Genomic DNA, 12185 nt, shown 5'->3' on the forward strand with positions numbered 1-12185 from the left:
TTTTCCTCATAAAAAAAGGATATATATATATATATACATATACTATATAATATATATATAATCTTTAGCAGACATATGTAAGAGATCTAACTTAGGATTTTATGCTTAATCTTACTGTTTGTAAGTGACTTTTTAGCAATAATTGCTTTAGCTCAATTCTGCTAGGTCCCTTAAAAGAAAACAAACACACATATTATATTTCAATTTAAAGGAAATCTGCATCTATCAAAAGAATTTAGTTTGGTGTTTGTGAGATTTGCAACTGAAAAATTCTACCCAAATTGTTTCTGCACACCCTACTGTATTTCAAATAGAGCAGTAGAGCTATTACTTGTCTGAACAGGATATGTTGCTGGCATTTTGTTCCCCGACTGAATTATAAGTTCCTTGAGCATGAGGATCATTGTGTATTACTTGTGTATGTATGCCTCTGCCTCGCAGGAAATGAAAATATTTCTTTATTTGGTTTACTTCATTTTATAAAACAAATGCTTCATTTAGCATGAATGGTTTGTCTCATCAATCTGGATTTGCCCAGATTGGCCTCAGAAATTAGTTTGAAGATACATGTGAAGACCAGTACATTTTCTTTTCTATTAATTTGAGTTCTGAGTATAGAATTTGCTATACTCTTCATTCTCCAAAAGAGTTTATTTATACAGATTTTTCACATTTTTATGAAATTTGCACTCAAGATGTTCTACATAATCTTTTAGTGCTGCTAGAAGAAATTTGGTTTCCTATCTGTAATGCTGAATTTTTAAAATAGAAAAAAAAACCTGATAAGTGAAACAAAAGTTACCATGTAGATTTTCTTCTTCTCTTGCCTGTTTTTGGCAATTAGAAGTCTTACCCTTTGCAACAGAGCTGAGAATCTCTGTTGGTTGAGAATCCTGCAAAGGCTCAAGAGGAAAAATAGCCTGATGTCTTATTTAATACTATGCCTCCGTGAGTTGTCCTCTGTACTATTTCATGAAGTTACACTCTGGTAAAACTACTGTCATTGCCCTTGCTTTTTGTCTTTGCTGCACATTTGCTTCTCGACAGGCTTAAATAATGACTAAAATGGTTGAAATGATTTATGCCTGTACAGTGATATCTTCATTTGCTCTATTCACATTTCTTTCTTTGCTTTTTTCTTTTTCTTTTTTTTTTTTTTTAACTAATGGTCTGGTGAACACCTCATGTAGGTACATTTTATTAGTGAGTATATTCCCTCTAAATGCAGTTCCTAAGCTGAAAGAAATGGGCCATAATCATATTAACGTAAAGTATCTCTTGGTAGAATTTACAAGAATAGAATGCCCTTATTCCTGAGGCATAGAACGTAAGTGACTTTTTCCTCTCACTATAAGATTATGCTTTCTACTAATGTTGATTAAGTGTATCACATCAACGGCTGTTGTGACATATAAGAAAATGAATGCTCCTGCTGAAAATCTCTGTTGAAAGGTATAAATCTCTCAAAGTTTCTAGTTAGCTAAAATTTTCTTTTTTTCTGTTGAGATAAGAGGAATTGGTTTCCGGTCTGTATGGATTGTTTCACTCCTAGTTCATAAAATAGCAATTAATAATGGTGAGCTAAGATCATTCTGGATTTGATGTACTACCCTATCATCATTGAAAGAGAGTCTTTAAATCTGCTGTTTAACAACTTATAGGGGCTTTGCACTGATTAATTCATCTGGTCATAGTCTTGAGGCTGACATGGCATCTCCTAGCCATTCCATTCCACCGGGATCAACGTCATCATTTTATGCAAAGTGAACTTACTACTTTATAGGCTTGATTGGAAAGAAATTTCAACCATCAGCTGGAGGATGTGCCACTGGAATTTAATTTGTTGACCTATGAGAACACAGAAGATCTCATCTTTTCCTGAACTTTCTAAACATAAAATAAGGTTATCAAGGAATCAAAATGATTCTGACATTTGCACTTTAGTAGAAGGCCAGTGCATTTAAAGTAAGTACTCTCCTTCCTGAAATGTTTAGCGCTTCATCAGCAGCATGTCAGGTTCTTAGGAAAATATTAACCCTCATGGAGAAAAGCACTGGAAGTCAGGTCGTTACTATACTGGTTTTAGAGTAGATATCATTTTGGGCCACACAGCATCTGTTCGCCTTTATGCCTATGCTAGAACATGTATCCCTCTGAAAAAACATCTACCTCTCACTGTGTGCAGCCTTGTAGGGTTCAAGGTCCCTTGCTTTGCCTAGTGAGGAGGTGGACCCATGGCCAAAGCTATTACCTTCTCTGCCTGAGACTTGCAGTTTTGAGGAAGGGGATAAAAGGTCATAAGATTATATGGAATTCATGCATTCCAGGAGTGGTGACAATTTGTTCTTATCGCACATCTTCCAGTAAATTCCCTTTGCATTAACCTAGCCAGAATCAGTGCCTGTAATTTTCCTCTCAAGAACTAATGAAATTATAATTTAAATTTGCTAAATTTTAAAAGTAATATGTTATCCATTGATAGGTCTTTACCTTCCATTCCTTAAAAAATAAAATTCAGGGAGATATATTTTACTACAATACAAATATGACAATATTTTTGATAGGCATTTCCAGTCTAAACTTTAATGGAATCCAAAATGCTGACCAGGTACTGGAAAAAGGCACCAAGGCTTGTTCCAGTGTGGACTTCCTAATCTACACTCTTGGAGCACTGATTTTTCTCTTGGGTCAATATGTTTGGGTCATTCTTGCTGTCTCTCCATTTTTTGGAGCTTAACACATTTTTTTCCTGTTCTAGCATATTTAAACTTGCAATTCCTTCTAAAATGGAAATTTTATTTCATTTCCATTACTTTCTCCATAAATAGATATTTCCTTATCCTTCAGGTCTAAGCAAAATTTCAAGAAGACTTTCCTGGTCTACATTACTCAGCATACATCAGCTGATCTCATATAGTCTATTTTTCAAGTCATAATTTCCATGGAGAATTTACTGAACCATTCATACCTAATTTGCCCTACCCATATTTTTGGGTTTTCCCTGCTCTAATCAGTTTCTGAAACTTCTCTGTCCAGTGTGGCCATCACGCAGGATCTTAAGACGAGAGTCAGCCTGGGACTCCTTTGTTTTGTTGTCCCACATCAAGGCACCAGTCAATTCTGTGAGCTCTAATTCCAAATTCTCTCTTTGACTTCATAATTACATCTAGTCCTATTATCATCTTTTGCTCCATCAACTTCAATCATCTGTTTCTACTGCTCTTTACCTTATACAATGAATCCTTGTCTTCCCCTGCTTAGAATACCCAGGGGCTGCTTCCAATTAGGAAAAAAAATACCCAGATAATCTCGCATTATTTCCAATTAAGCACTTTTCTTTCCTTTTTCTCTCCTTCCCTAGTTCTTTTTTTTTTTCTTTTTTCATCTTTCTTCCTCTTCAGTCATTCTAAGCCATAGAGTATTAGCAGGCACTCTTCTCCCTGTTGGAATATTCTTTGAACGTTTGCACAGCTCCCTCAGAGTCAAAATCCTTAATTGCTGAGTCTGAGATAGCCCCCACACCCATCTCTGTCACATCTTGTTTCAACGCTTTAAATCAGTTTGCTTTGTGAAATTGTGTTCTTAGTGCCTGCTGAGTTTGAACACATCCTCAAAGATCATGTGTTGAAATGGGGCAACAAAACAGGGCCCTCACCAGAAGTGGTCCTTCTTACCCCTCCAGAACTATAAGGTAAGGCCTGGGGATGTAGTTCAGGGTCACAGTGCCTGCCTGGCAAATGTGAAGTCCTGAGTTTAATCCCTAGTATCAAAAACTCAAAAAAAAATAAATAATAAATCATCCCATAAGGATATATAACCATTTCTTTATAAATTACTTCATCTTTTTTGCATTGTGTAATAGCAACACAAATAAGGCAATATCCTTGTTTTATTTATACAACTTCTAAGGGCATGTTCTACTATCTGATTTCTCCTATTAGCTATGCTTAAAAACAAAACAACTATTTGGCTGTTACCTTTTCCTCACCCCTATTTTGATCATTATGTAACACATTTTCATAAGTCAATGAAAAGTAAAGAAATTAGAATGAATGATTCCATTTCTTGTGTTTATATAGTAAAAGGAATCTCAAGATATGCTCTTCACAGAAATTAACAATTTAAAATAGGCATTAGTGTGGCTTAATTTTTAAGCTAGACACACAAAAATAGCCCTTTTAGAAATGAGAATTATCTGAGTGACAGAATTAGCATGGATTAATATTTAGGCATTATAATAGAGCACTTAGATATATGAGTTCCTTGAAAGCAGGAACTGTGACATTTTCAATTTTTGGCATTTTTGTTTCTTTGCCTAGCATGTTGTCTGTGAGTTCAAGAAGACCCTCATTAAATGGTTGCTAAATTGAATAAAATGAATATTTTGGAAGCATTTTAATGTTCATGATCTGAAATTAACTTCTGAGCAAGTGAATAAATTGTCTTCGTTTAGAATTAAAGGGAAGTCCAATGAATTTATGAATGCCTATAAACGGAAGACTCACTTCCTCTACAAACACGGAGGTCAGGCATCAGGTAGGGTTATATAAAAAAGAGAATTTTTGGTACATGTGTTTTTGGACCTCTAGAGTATTTTTTAGTGTTTTGTGTTGTTAGTCCCTAATGCTTAAAGATTTTTATTAAATGATACCCAGCATATTCAAGATGCCAAATCATTGCTTTGGTGTATTGAGGGGCACTTGTCAGTTGAAATTATTTTCTTCCCTTTCTTGTTACAGCCCCAAAGAGAATACACAATTAAAGTAGTAACAGGTAGCTAGCTGCTTAAAGGAAAAGTCTTATTTTGATACTTTTAATTTTATGTTTTTAGGTTAAATGATCATTATCTTCACTTTGCCTACACTTGTGTCAATGTATGTGCATATATGTACAGATATAAATAAATAGATGGATAGAGGGATGTATATCTGGCTGGCAATGATGTTTATGAAGGACCAGGTTTTGGGAAATTATGTTAGATTATGTTTAGAGATACAAAGTCCTGGAAGATGACTTATGGATTGGCCCCTTATGCACTGAAACAGACCAATGGACCTTTATTTCCTTTTTCTTGCATTGTATTTTGATATTATTTGTTTTTGTTTTGTTTTGTTTTGGTTTTGTTTTTGGATTTTTGAGACAGGGTCTCACTATGCAGTTGCGACTGCCCTGGAACTCACTATGTAGCCCAGGCTGGTCTTGAACTCACAGTGATCCTCCTGCCTCAGCCTCCCGAGTGCTGGGATTATAGGCATACGCCACCATGCCCGGCTGTTATTTGTATTATTACCTTAGCAATCATGAAATTTCACATAGAAAATTACACTTCCAGTCTTTCCTGAAAAATCACGAGACAGTATAAGAAATTGTATACAGTTCAAACAGTGGTGATGCTGTGATAGCAACAATTTAAGGGCTTCTATTCCTACATCTTAATGTTTCTCTTCCATATCAAATGCCCTAAGGTATAAGAACTGAAATGCTTTCCCAGAATATTACCTGGCTTAGGGAGTATTACATGCCATCCTATTCCATTCTAATATCCTCCCGAAACTTCTGTGCTAATTTTGTTCTCCGTATGGGAGCCTATTTTCTTGAGTTCTGTCCAAGTCCTGTGTTTCTCACATTGGGATTGAGGAAATGTCTTAGCCATCATTGAAATCCTTCCTCTTCCTCTGCCTGCCTTGCCCTGTTCTGTACACCAGTTACAGACGTAGATGTACAAGTCATATTTCAATACTGTTTGAGTCCCTGCTCTCAGACCTGCAGTGACAACATAGAACCACTGTCTAACTACTCTGCGTAGAGTTGGAACTCAGTCTTTCCCCCCTCATTTGGCATTTATTCACACACAGATAAGTAGCCAACAAGCTCATTTTCCTAGCACCAAAATAGGCATCTACCAAACTTTCTGAAGGCTTTGCTTCCAGGATTACCTTCACTTCTCCACTTGTAAAAACAGATTGTTCCGGCCTTTGTGGACCACATTGGTCCACAGTAGCATGATGCCACCATCTTCCCCGGTGCTTGTTTCAAAATCATATCTCATTTGTCTGATTATCGCAAAATATAGTTCTTTGAGTACAATTCCTGGATGTTTTATTTCAGAATCAGCAGTCTTGTTAGGACTTATTTCCATGGCTCCACTTATATCCTCCTGAATTCCTCCCATTAGAATTCAGTAATTTCAACAATCTAAACTTGAAGAAGTCTAAAAGCTCAAGGCAACATTTGTTGCTGGATGGTTTGAGAGAGAGCAAAATAGGATCCAATACATTTTATTTTGTTTCTTTCTTTTTTTTTTTTTTTTTTTTTTCTTTGAATCGAACTCGGGTCTTTGCGTTTACGAGGCAGGCCACCGAACCGTTGAGCTAAATCCCCGGCCCAGATCCAATACATTTTAAAATTAGTGCATTTTCAGGTCTGTGAGTTGTGTTTTTCAAACACTGTTTGCCACAATTGTTGGTGATAGCTTCTAAACAAAATTTATCCTAATTCAAGATCATAGCTCTGGGTGTGGCTTTCACCAGTTCTAGACATCACCCTGGAGGCTGTTTGGCCCTTGATCCTTGTCATAGCAAATGGGAGGCAAATAATAATTTTTTGCCTTTCAGGCAAAAGCAAGATGAGTAACCAATAAGTTCCTTGAATGCAAATGCGCTTCTTTTTGTATATTCTTCTCCACCATGTTCATTCCTTATCTGTAGTGAAACCACAATTAATAAACATTGAATTGGATTGGATAAATTGCATGAATATTTAAAGATGAGACGTTAGAAATATGATCAGCACTCAAAATGGTGATGATGGTAATAAGTCTCAGTGGGCTACTTGTTCACCCAGACTTCACGGGCGGGCGGCATTTGGTGTTTTGCATACTCTTCTCAGTAGATCCTGCAGCCTTCATTAGGCATTGTCTGATTTCTTCCTCTTTAACAATGGGGAGTGTTCAGCTGGAGGCCCAGAGGGAAGCTAGGAAGGCAGTGCCATGTGAGATGCAACTACTATTTTTGAACTTAAAAAAAAAAAAACTTTTGTGAACAACTTAATGCACGTGTTCCATTTTTTAACCAAGGTAGCAGGGATGAGGAGGATGATAACTCTTAGGGGATTTCACCATGATAGTGATTTAATGAAAAGAGCAGAATGTAAAACTAGGAGACTTGAATTTGAGATTCAGTTTGTCATTTAGCAGTTCTGCAAGTTTAGCAAGAACCAACACCTCTTCTAACAGCAGTCCCCTAACTGGTGAAATGGGGACAGTTCTACTACACACAAGGTTGTTTGGGATCAAATAAAGGAATGGATGAAAATATTATAAAAATATACCATGGTGTTGCTAATATAGCTTGTTCAAGATGTTAGTCAAGGTCGCACACACTCACACACACACACACACACAAACTATTTTTATTCATGATTTAAAGAGGGAAACACAGATTTAATGGAATTTCATTCTCATAATCTCACAAAGCAAGTAGTCTATTTCCCAGACAAGGAAATCTGTGCCTAGGGAGGTAAAGTAACAAGTTACAGTTACAAAGCTAGCAAGTAGCTGAGCTGAGATTTAAAATGAGGCCTGACTTAAAATGCACCAGTCTTTCCATTATACCATTTTGTCTTTTTTTTTTTAAATAAGCCAACCCATATACTTTTTCTTACAGAAAAAGACATTCATGTTTGAAAACTAACTAATTCTGGTAATTCCCAATTAAGATATTAGCATCTAGCATCTGGCTCAATCCCCTTTTCTGAAACATTGTAAACATAGTTTGATGTTACTTAAGTGAAGTGTCCAAATGGGATGAAAACAGGACACCTAGGAAATCAGATTTTATGGATTACAAGAATTCAATGCTGTCTTGATTAATGGACATAATTTTTAAGAAAGAAAATTCTTCAGGAAACAATTGGTCCATCAATTTCATCATTATTTCTGAGATATCTATAGTATAGAACAATTAAAGTAAAATAAATAATAAATACTTCAACATAAGTAATAGTGAAGACTACCTCTCTTTATGAATTTGGAAATCATAAGAAGAACACAGGGCAAATTAACCCAAGTTGATTTTTCTCTTCCTAATGTTTTGAAAGGACTTTGTTTAAAAGGTCTTTTGCTAGAAAGAAGATAGAGAATTTTAAAGCTCTGTGGCTTTTGAAAGAAGCAACTCTGAGAATATGTTATTTCATTATTTTTGTACCTCTTTTATCCTGAAATAAAGTTGTTTTAAACTGTTGGACTTGGCTGCTGGGTACTTGAGCAGAAGAAGTGAATTTTTTTCTTAAGTGAATAATTTTTAAAAGTAAGGGTAGAGGTAGGGAGTGATTAAGGGCAGGAATGAACATAATGGTGTGATGATGTTGGAGATGCTGATGTTATGCTGTAGGGAAGCAATGTTTTGTTTGTTTGCTTGTTTAGGATAGATCATAGCTGATAAAACCATCTTTTTCTGTGGGACCTTGTGAGGAGTTGGTTAAATTTATGTACTGTGGAGTTATGCAACCTGGGATTAAATCTGATCTCTGACACTTCTTAATTTTGAAATTTTGTTCAAGTTACTTGAACTCTTTAAGGGTTTATTTTCTCATTGGCAGATTAGGACAATGACTGCATCATAGTGTTGTCACGATGATTCAGCAAAGCCATAAATAGGTACCAATAAATGTTGCAGATTTTGTTATTATTATCGTTTGAGAATTGTACAACTTTCATGACATGTATTAGAGTCTCTTACAAACTTATACAACCATTTTTAAGGATTTCTACTACATAAAAGCTGTCCTTTTACAGTTTAATAGATTAAGAAAGTGGTGGACAAGATGCCGCATTCCTTTTAAATAAAATATCAAAGCAAGTGCAAGAGACATTACAGGTATTCCTAAAACCAAAAGTTATTAAAAGCCAAGCCTTCTAGTAAATAATCACAAGTTGAGAAATATTTTCAAAAGTACACCTCGTAGGAGAACATATTGATTTGTGTAGATATTTCAAGCAACGGTCTTACGCATGCTGTACTGGTGGCTGACAGCCTTTCCCCCAGGGTAAGATGACTTCTCTAATTGCAGTGAACACTGATTCTATTTGTAGGCATTATTTCCTATAGCATGCATTCCTTTCTGTGGTTATTATTTTAAAACTTCTGTCCTCAAATTACTTAGTCTTACTGGCTATAAAAAAGAAAAATCTACACCATTGCAAAATCCTGAAAGAGAAGATGTATCTGAGTTGAAAATGCCTAGTATTTTACCAACAGGGTAGCAACCTGCTTGTTGAAACACAGAATCTGCAGGAGGGATTTCAAAAAAGATCTTCAGACCAGTACTTAAGCCACTTGTGTATAAAAAAGAAAATCAGAAGTATTAATATCATTTAAACGACTCATGCAAAATTCCTGCTTCTCTCCATACTACCTCTTGCTTTTCAATTAAAAAAATGCAATTTTTACACCAGTAGAAAATCTAGAGCAAAAAGACTTACCTTCCTTCAACCAAGAAACTTTATTTTTATCATTTTCAAAATGTTCAGCTGTTCTTACTTTTATCTTTTCCAGCTCAGTTCCTGACATCTAAATGGAAACAAAATTTGGGGTATAAAAAATCATTAAGAACCTCAATTTATAACATTTAAGTTTTATATTTAGAGACTACTGCTATGTTATGGGTAAATTTTATCTCTAAAGCATTTCAGTTTATTGTCTTGCATTAAGTTTTACACTTTATCCATTCGTGTTATTTTCAAACACTGACACTGAGGAGTAAACTTTGTATATTATAGTACTCCATTGTTTAGCTACAAGGATTACTATAAAATCAAATAGTTTCTGAACATAAAAGAATAACAGGTTATTAAAAGCCATGTAATAAAAAGCAAGTAAACATCCTGATGCTGTTTTAGTATTTTTCATAGCCTATAGGAAAGCATAGTGCAAAGTAATATACATACATACAAATAGCAATAATACACAAAAGGACCTCTTCAGAAATGTATTGGGTGAAGAAACTTAGGACCTGAGCCAGCCCACCTGAGCCCAACTGAGAAGACAGGCACCTTCAGTGCAGTGCACTTGACTTTCCAGGCCGACTCACAACGAACATGCCAGGAGCATGAGCTCCTGGTGTACTTACCTGTGTGTTGCAGAGCAAGCACGCCCAGGGTGTGGGTCTGGTGAGCACTGTGCTGCAACCTCCCTTGTTTCTCAATGTCCAGCATTCCTCTGCCCTGACAGGAGTGAGCAAGGAAGTAAACACACTCCCTCCCTGGGTGGTGCTAGATTTGTCTTGCTGCCAGAAGCATCCAACTTGCAGCTGAGAGTTTTTTTTCCTAGGGTAATATAAAGCCTGTGGTTCAAAACAGTGAAAACCTTCTTCAGGCAGGCACTTACTTAAAATGACATGCTACAAAATTGGGTAAAAAATAATGAAATTGGTTTAAATGGACAAAGTTTCTTCCATCCCCTTTCTTTTACACCTCCATTCATTACTTAGGTTTAGTATTTTTAAAAAATTGAAAAGTATACAGATATTATTGACAGCTCTTTAAACCTACATCCTCTGGATGTTCATCCTGAAGCTTGTCATTTGGATAGCATCTTTTTCTAACATAACAAGAAAACATTTCAGCTTCTTTTGATAATTTGCAGATATTCCAAAAAGGATTGGAAACAATATTCCAAAGAGGATTTATCAGGAGATACTTAGGGAAGGATAATACCGTTTTTCATGGAAGTTTAAAAACGAAAAGAATAGCAATCTGCTAATTATAATAAAGTTTCCCATTCCTAAGAGTTGTCATTTTTATTACAAAAAATGATTTATTTTTGTCCCCACATAGTTTGCCTCTTTCAGTGTTTTTGCCCAGACAGGGATGTTATCTGATTGCCTTGTATCCATTTTCTCTCCTTTCCTAACTTCATTACTTCTTATGCTTAGTGACCAGTATCATCATCTTTAAAACCTACCATGATCCCAAAATTTTTACAGGAAAAGAACTGTCACTTCTTCCCATTATCAGTAAGGTAAGTTCCAGGTTGCTTAGACAGATAGGGAAGACCATGAATGAGTAAGTTTCCCTACATAATTTTCCTCCAGCGAGGCTCCTGACCTTTTGCTGTAGTATAATTGTGTGGCTGTTGTTCCAATGTTAATCTCCTGCGAAACGTTTTCTCAAAATTCCATCTCCCCCCTACCTTCAAGGCCTTTTGATCTCTCTCATCTGAAAGGGAGATCTTTCCTTTCCCTTGTCTGAACTGGGACTGTTGGTGTGATGGTGGTCATTCTCAGTTTTAGTCTTTCAGTCAACCTGTCCTATCTTCCTTATAAGGCTGCCTGCAAGGGCCCATCTTCTAGCTCAGTATTTTGTGCAGGTTGCTTAGTGTTTAACCTGATTACTACTAGTTAATAGTTGTTAGATAAACAAAAACAGTCTCTAAAAACTGATGATATTTTCTGTTTTTCTAAAGTCATGAAATATATGTGATTACCAAGTTTTTAAAAAATATTTGTCTCTTTTCAGTAATTACAGTGTTTTATGTGGCCACCTTATACATTTGGAGACATACCCTAATTGCCTTAATGGTTTGATTGCTGTTATTTTGGAAAAACAAGTTGTTTAAATTTTACACATTTGTGATGCTAGAAAGATATTTAATAAATCATTTCATTTATCTTAAAGCATTAAACAGAGACCGTATAGATGCTCAAGGAGGTACCTGGGGAGGATGAATGAACCATGGGCACAGCTGAACATAATATTCTTCTTGTTTGTTTTTGTTTTTTGAGGTTTTTTTTTTTTTTTTGGTACTGGGAATTGAACTCAGGACCTTGCACTTGTGAGGCAGGCATGGTGCCACTGAGCTAAATCTCTGGCTGTTTTCTTGTTTATTTTCAATGTGATTTCAATATCAGATCATTTTGTTATTCATCTTATTTCTCAGTAAAAATGATATTTGTTTTTTTGTTTCAATTTACAAATGAATTTGGATCTCTGAGACATGTAATCTCATTTCTGTGACAGAGAATCCAATTCTACCCCACGAGCAAGTGATCCTTCCAGATCCATTATGAAGACTTTGCAAGAAATTAGGATCATTTTTACTTACCTTCATTGAAACTTATTTCTGTTTTTTGTCTCAATCCATTCTCCAAATCTCTGTCCACATTTTTCTATTGGGAGTTTATGGATT

Source organism: Fukomys damarensis, unplaced genomic scaffold (assembly GCF_012274545.1).
Source record: "Fukomys damarensis isolate Sample0158 unplaced genomic scaffold, DMR_v1.0_HiC HiC_scaffold_28, whole genome shotgun sequence".
NCBI lineage: Eukaryota > Metazoa > Chordata > Mammalia > Rodentia > Bathyergidae > Fukomys > Fukomys damarensis.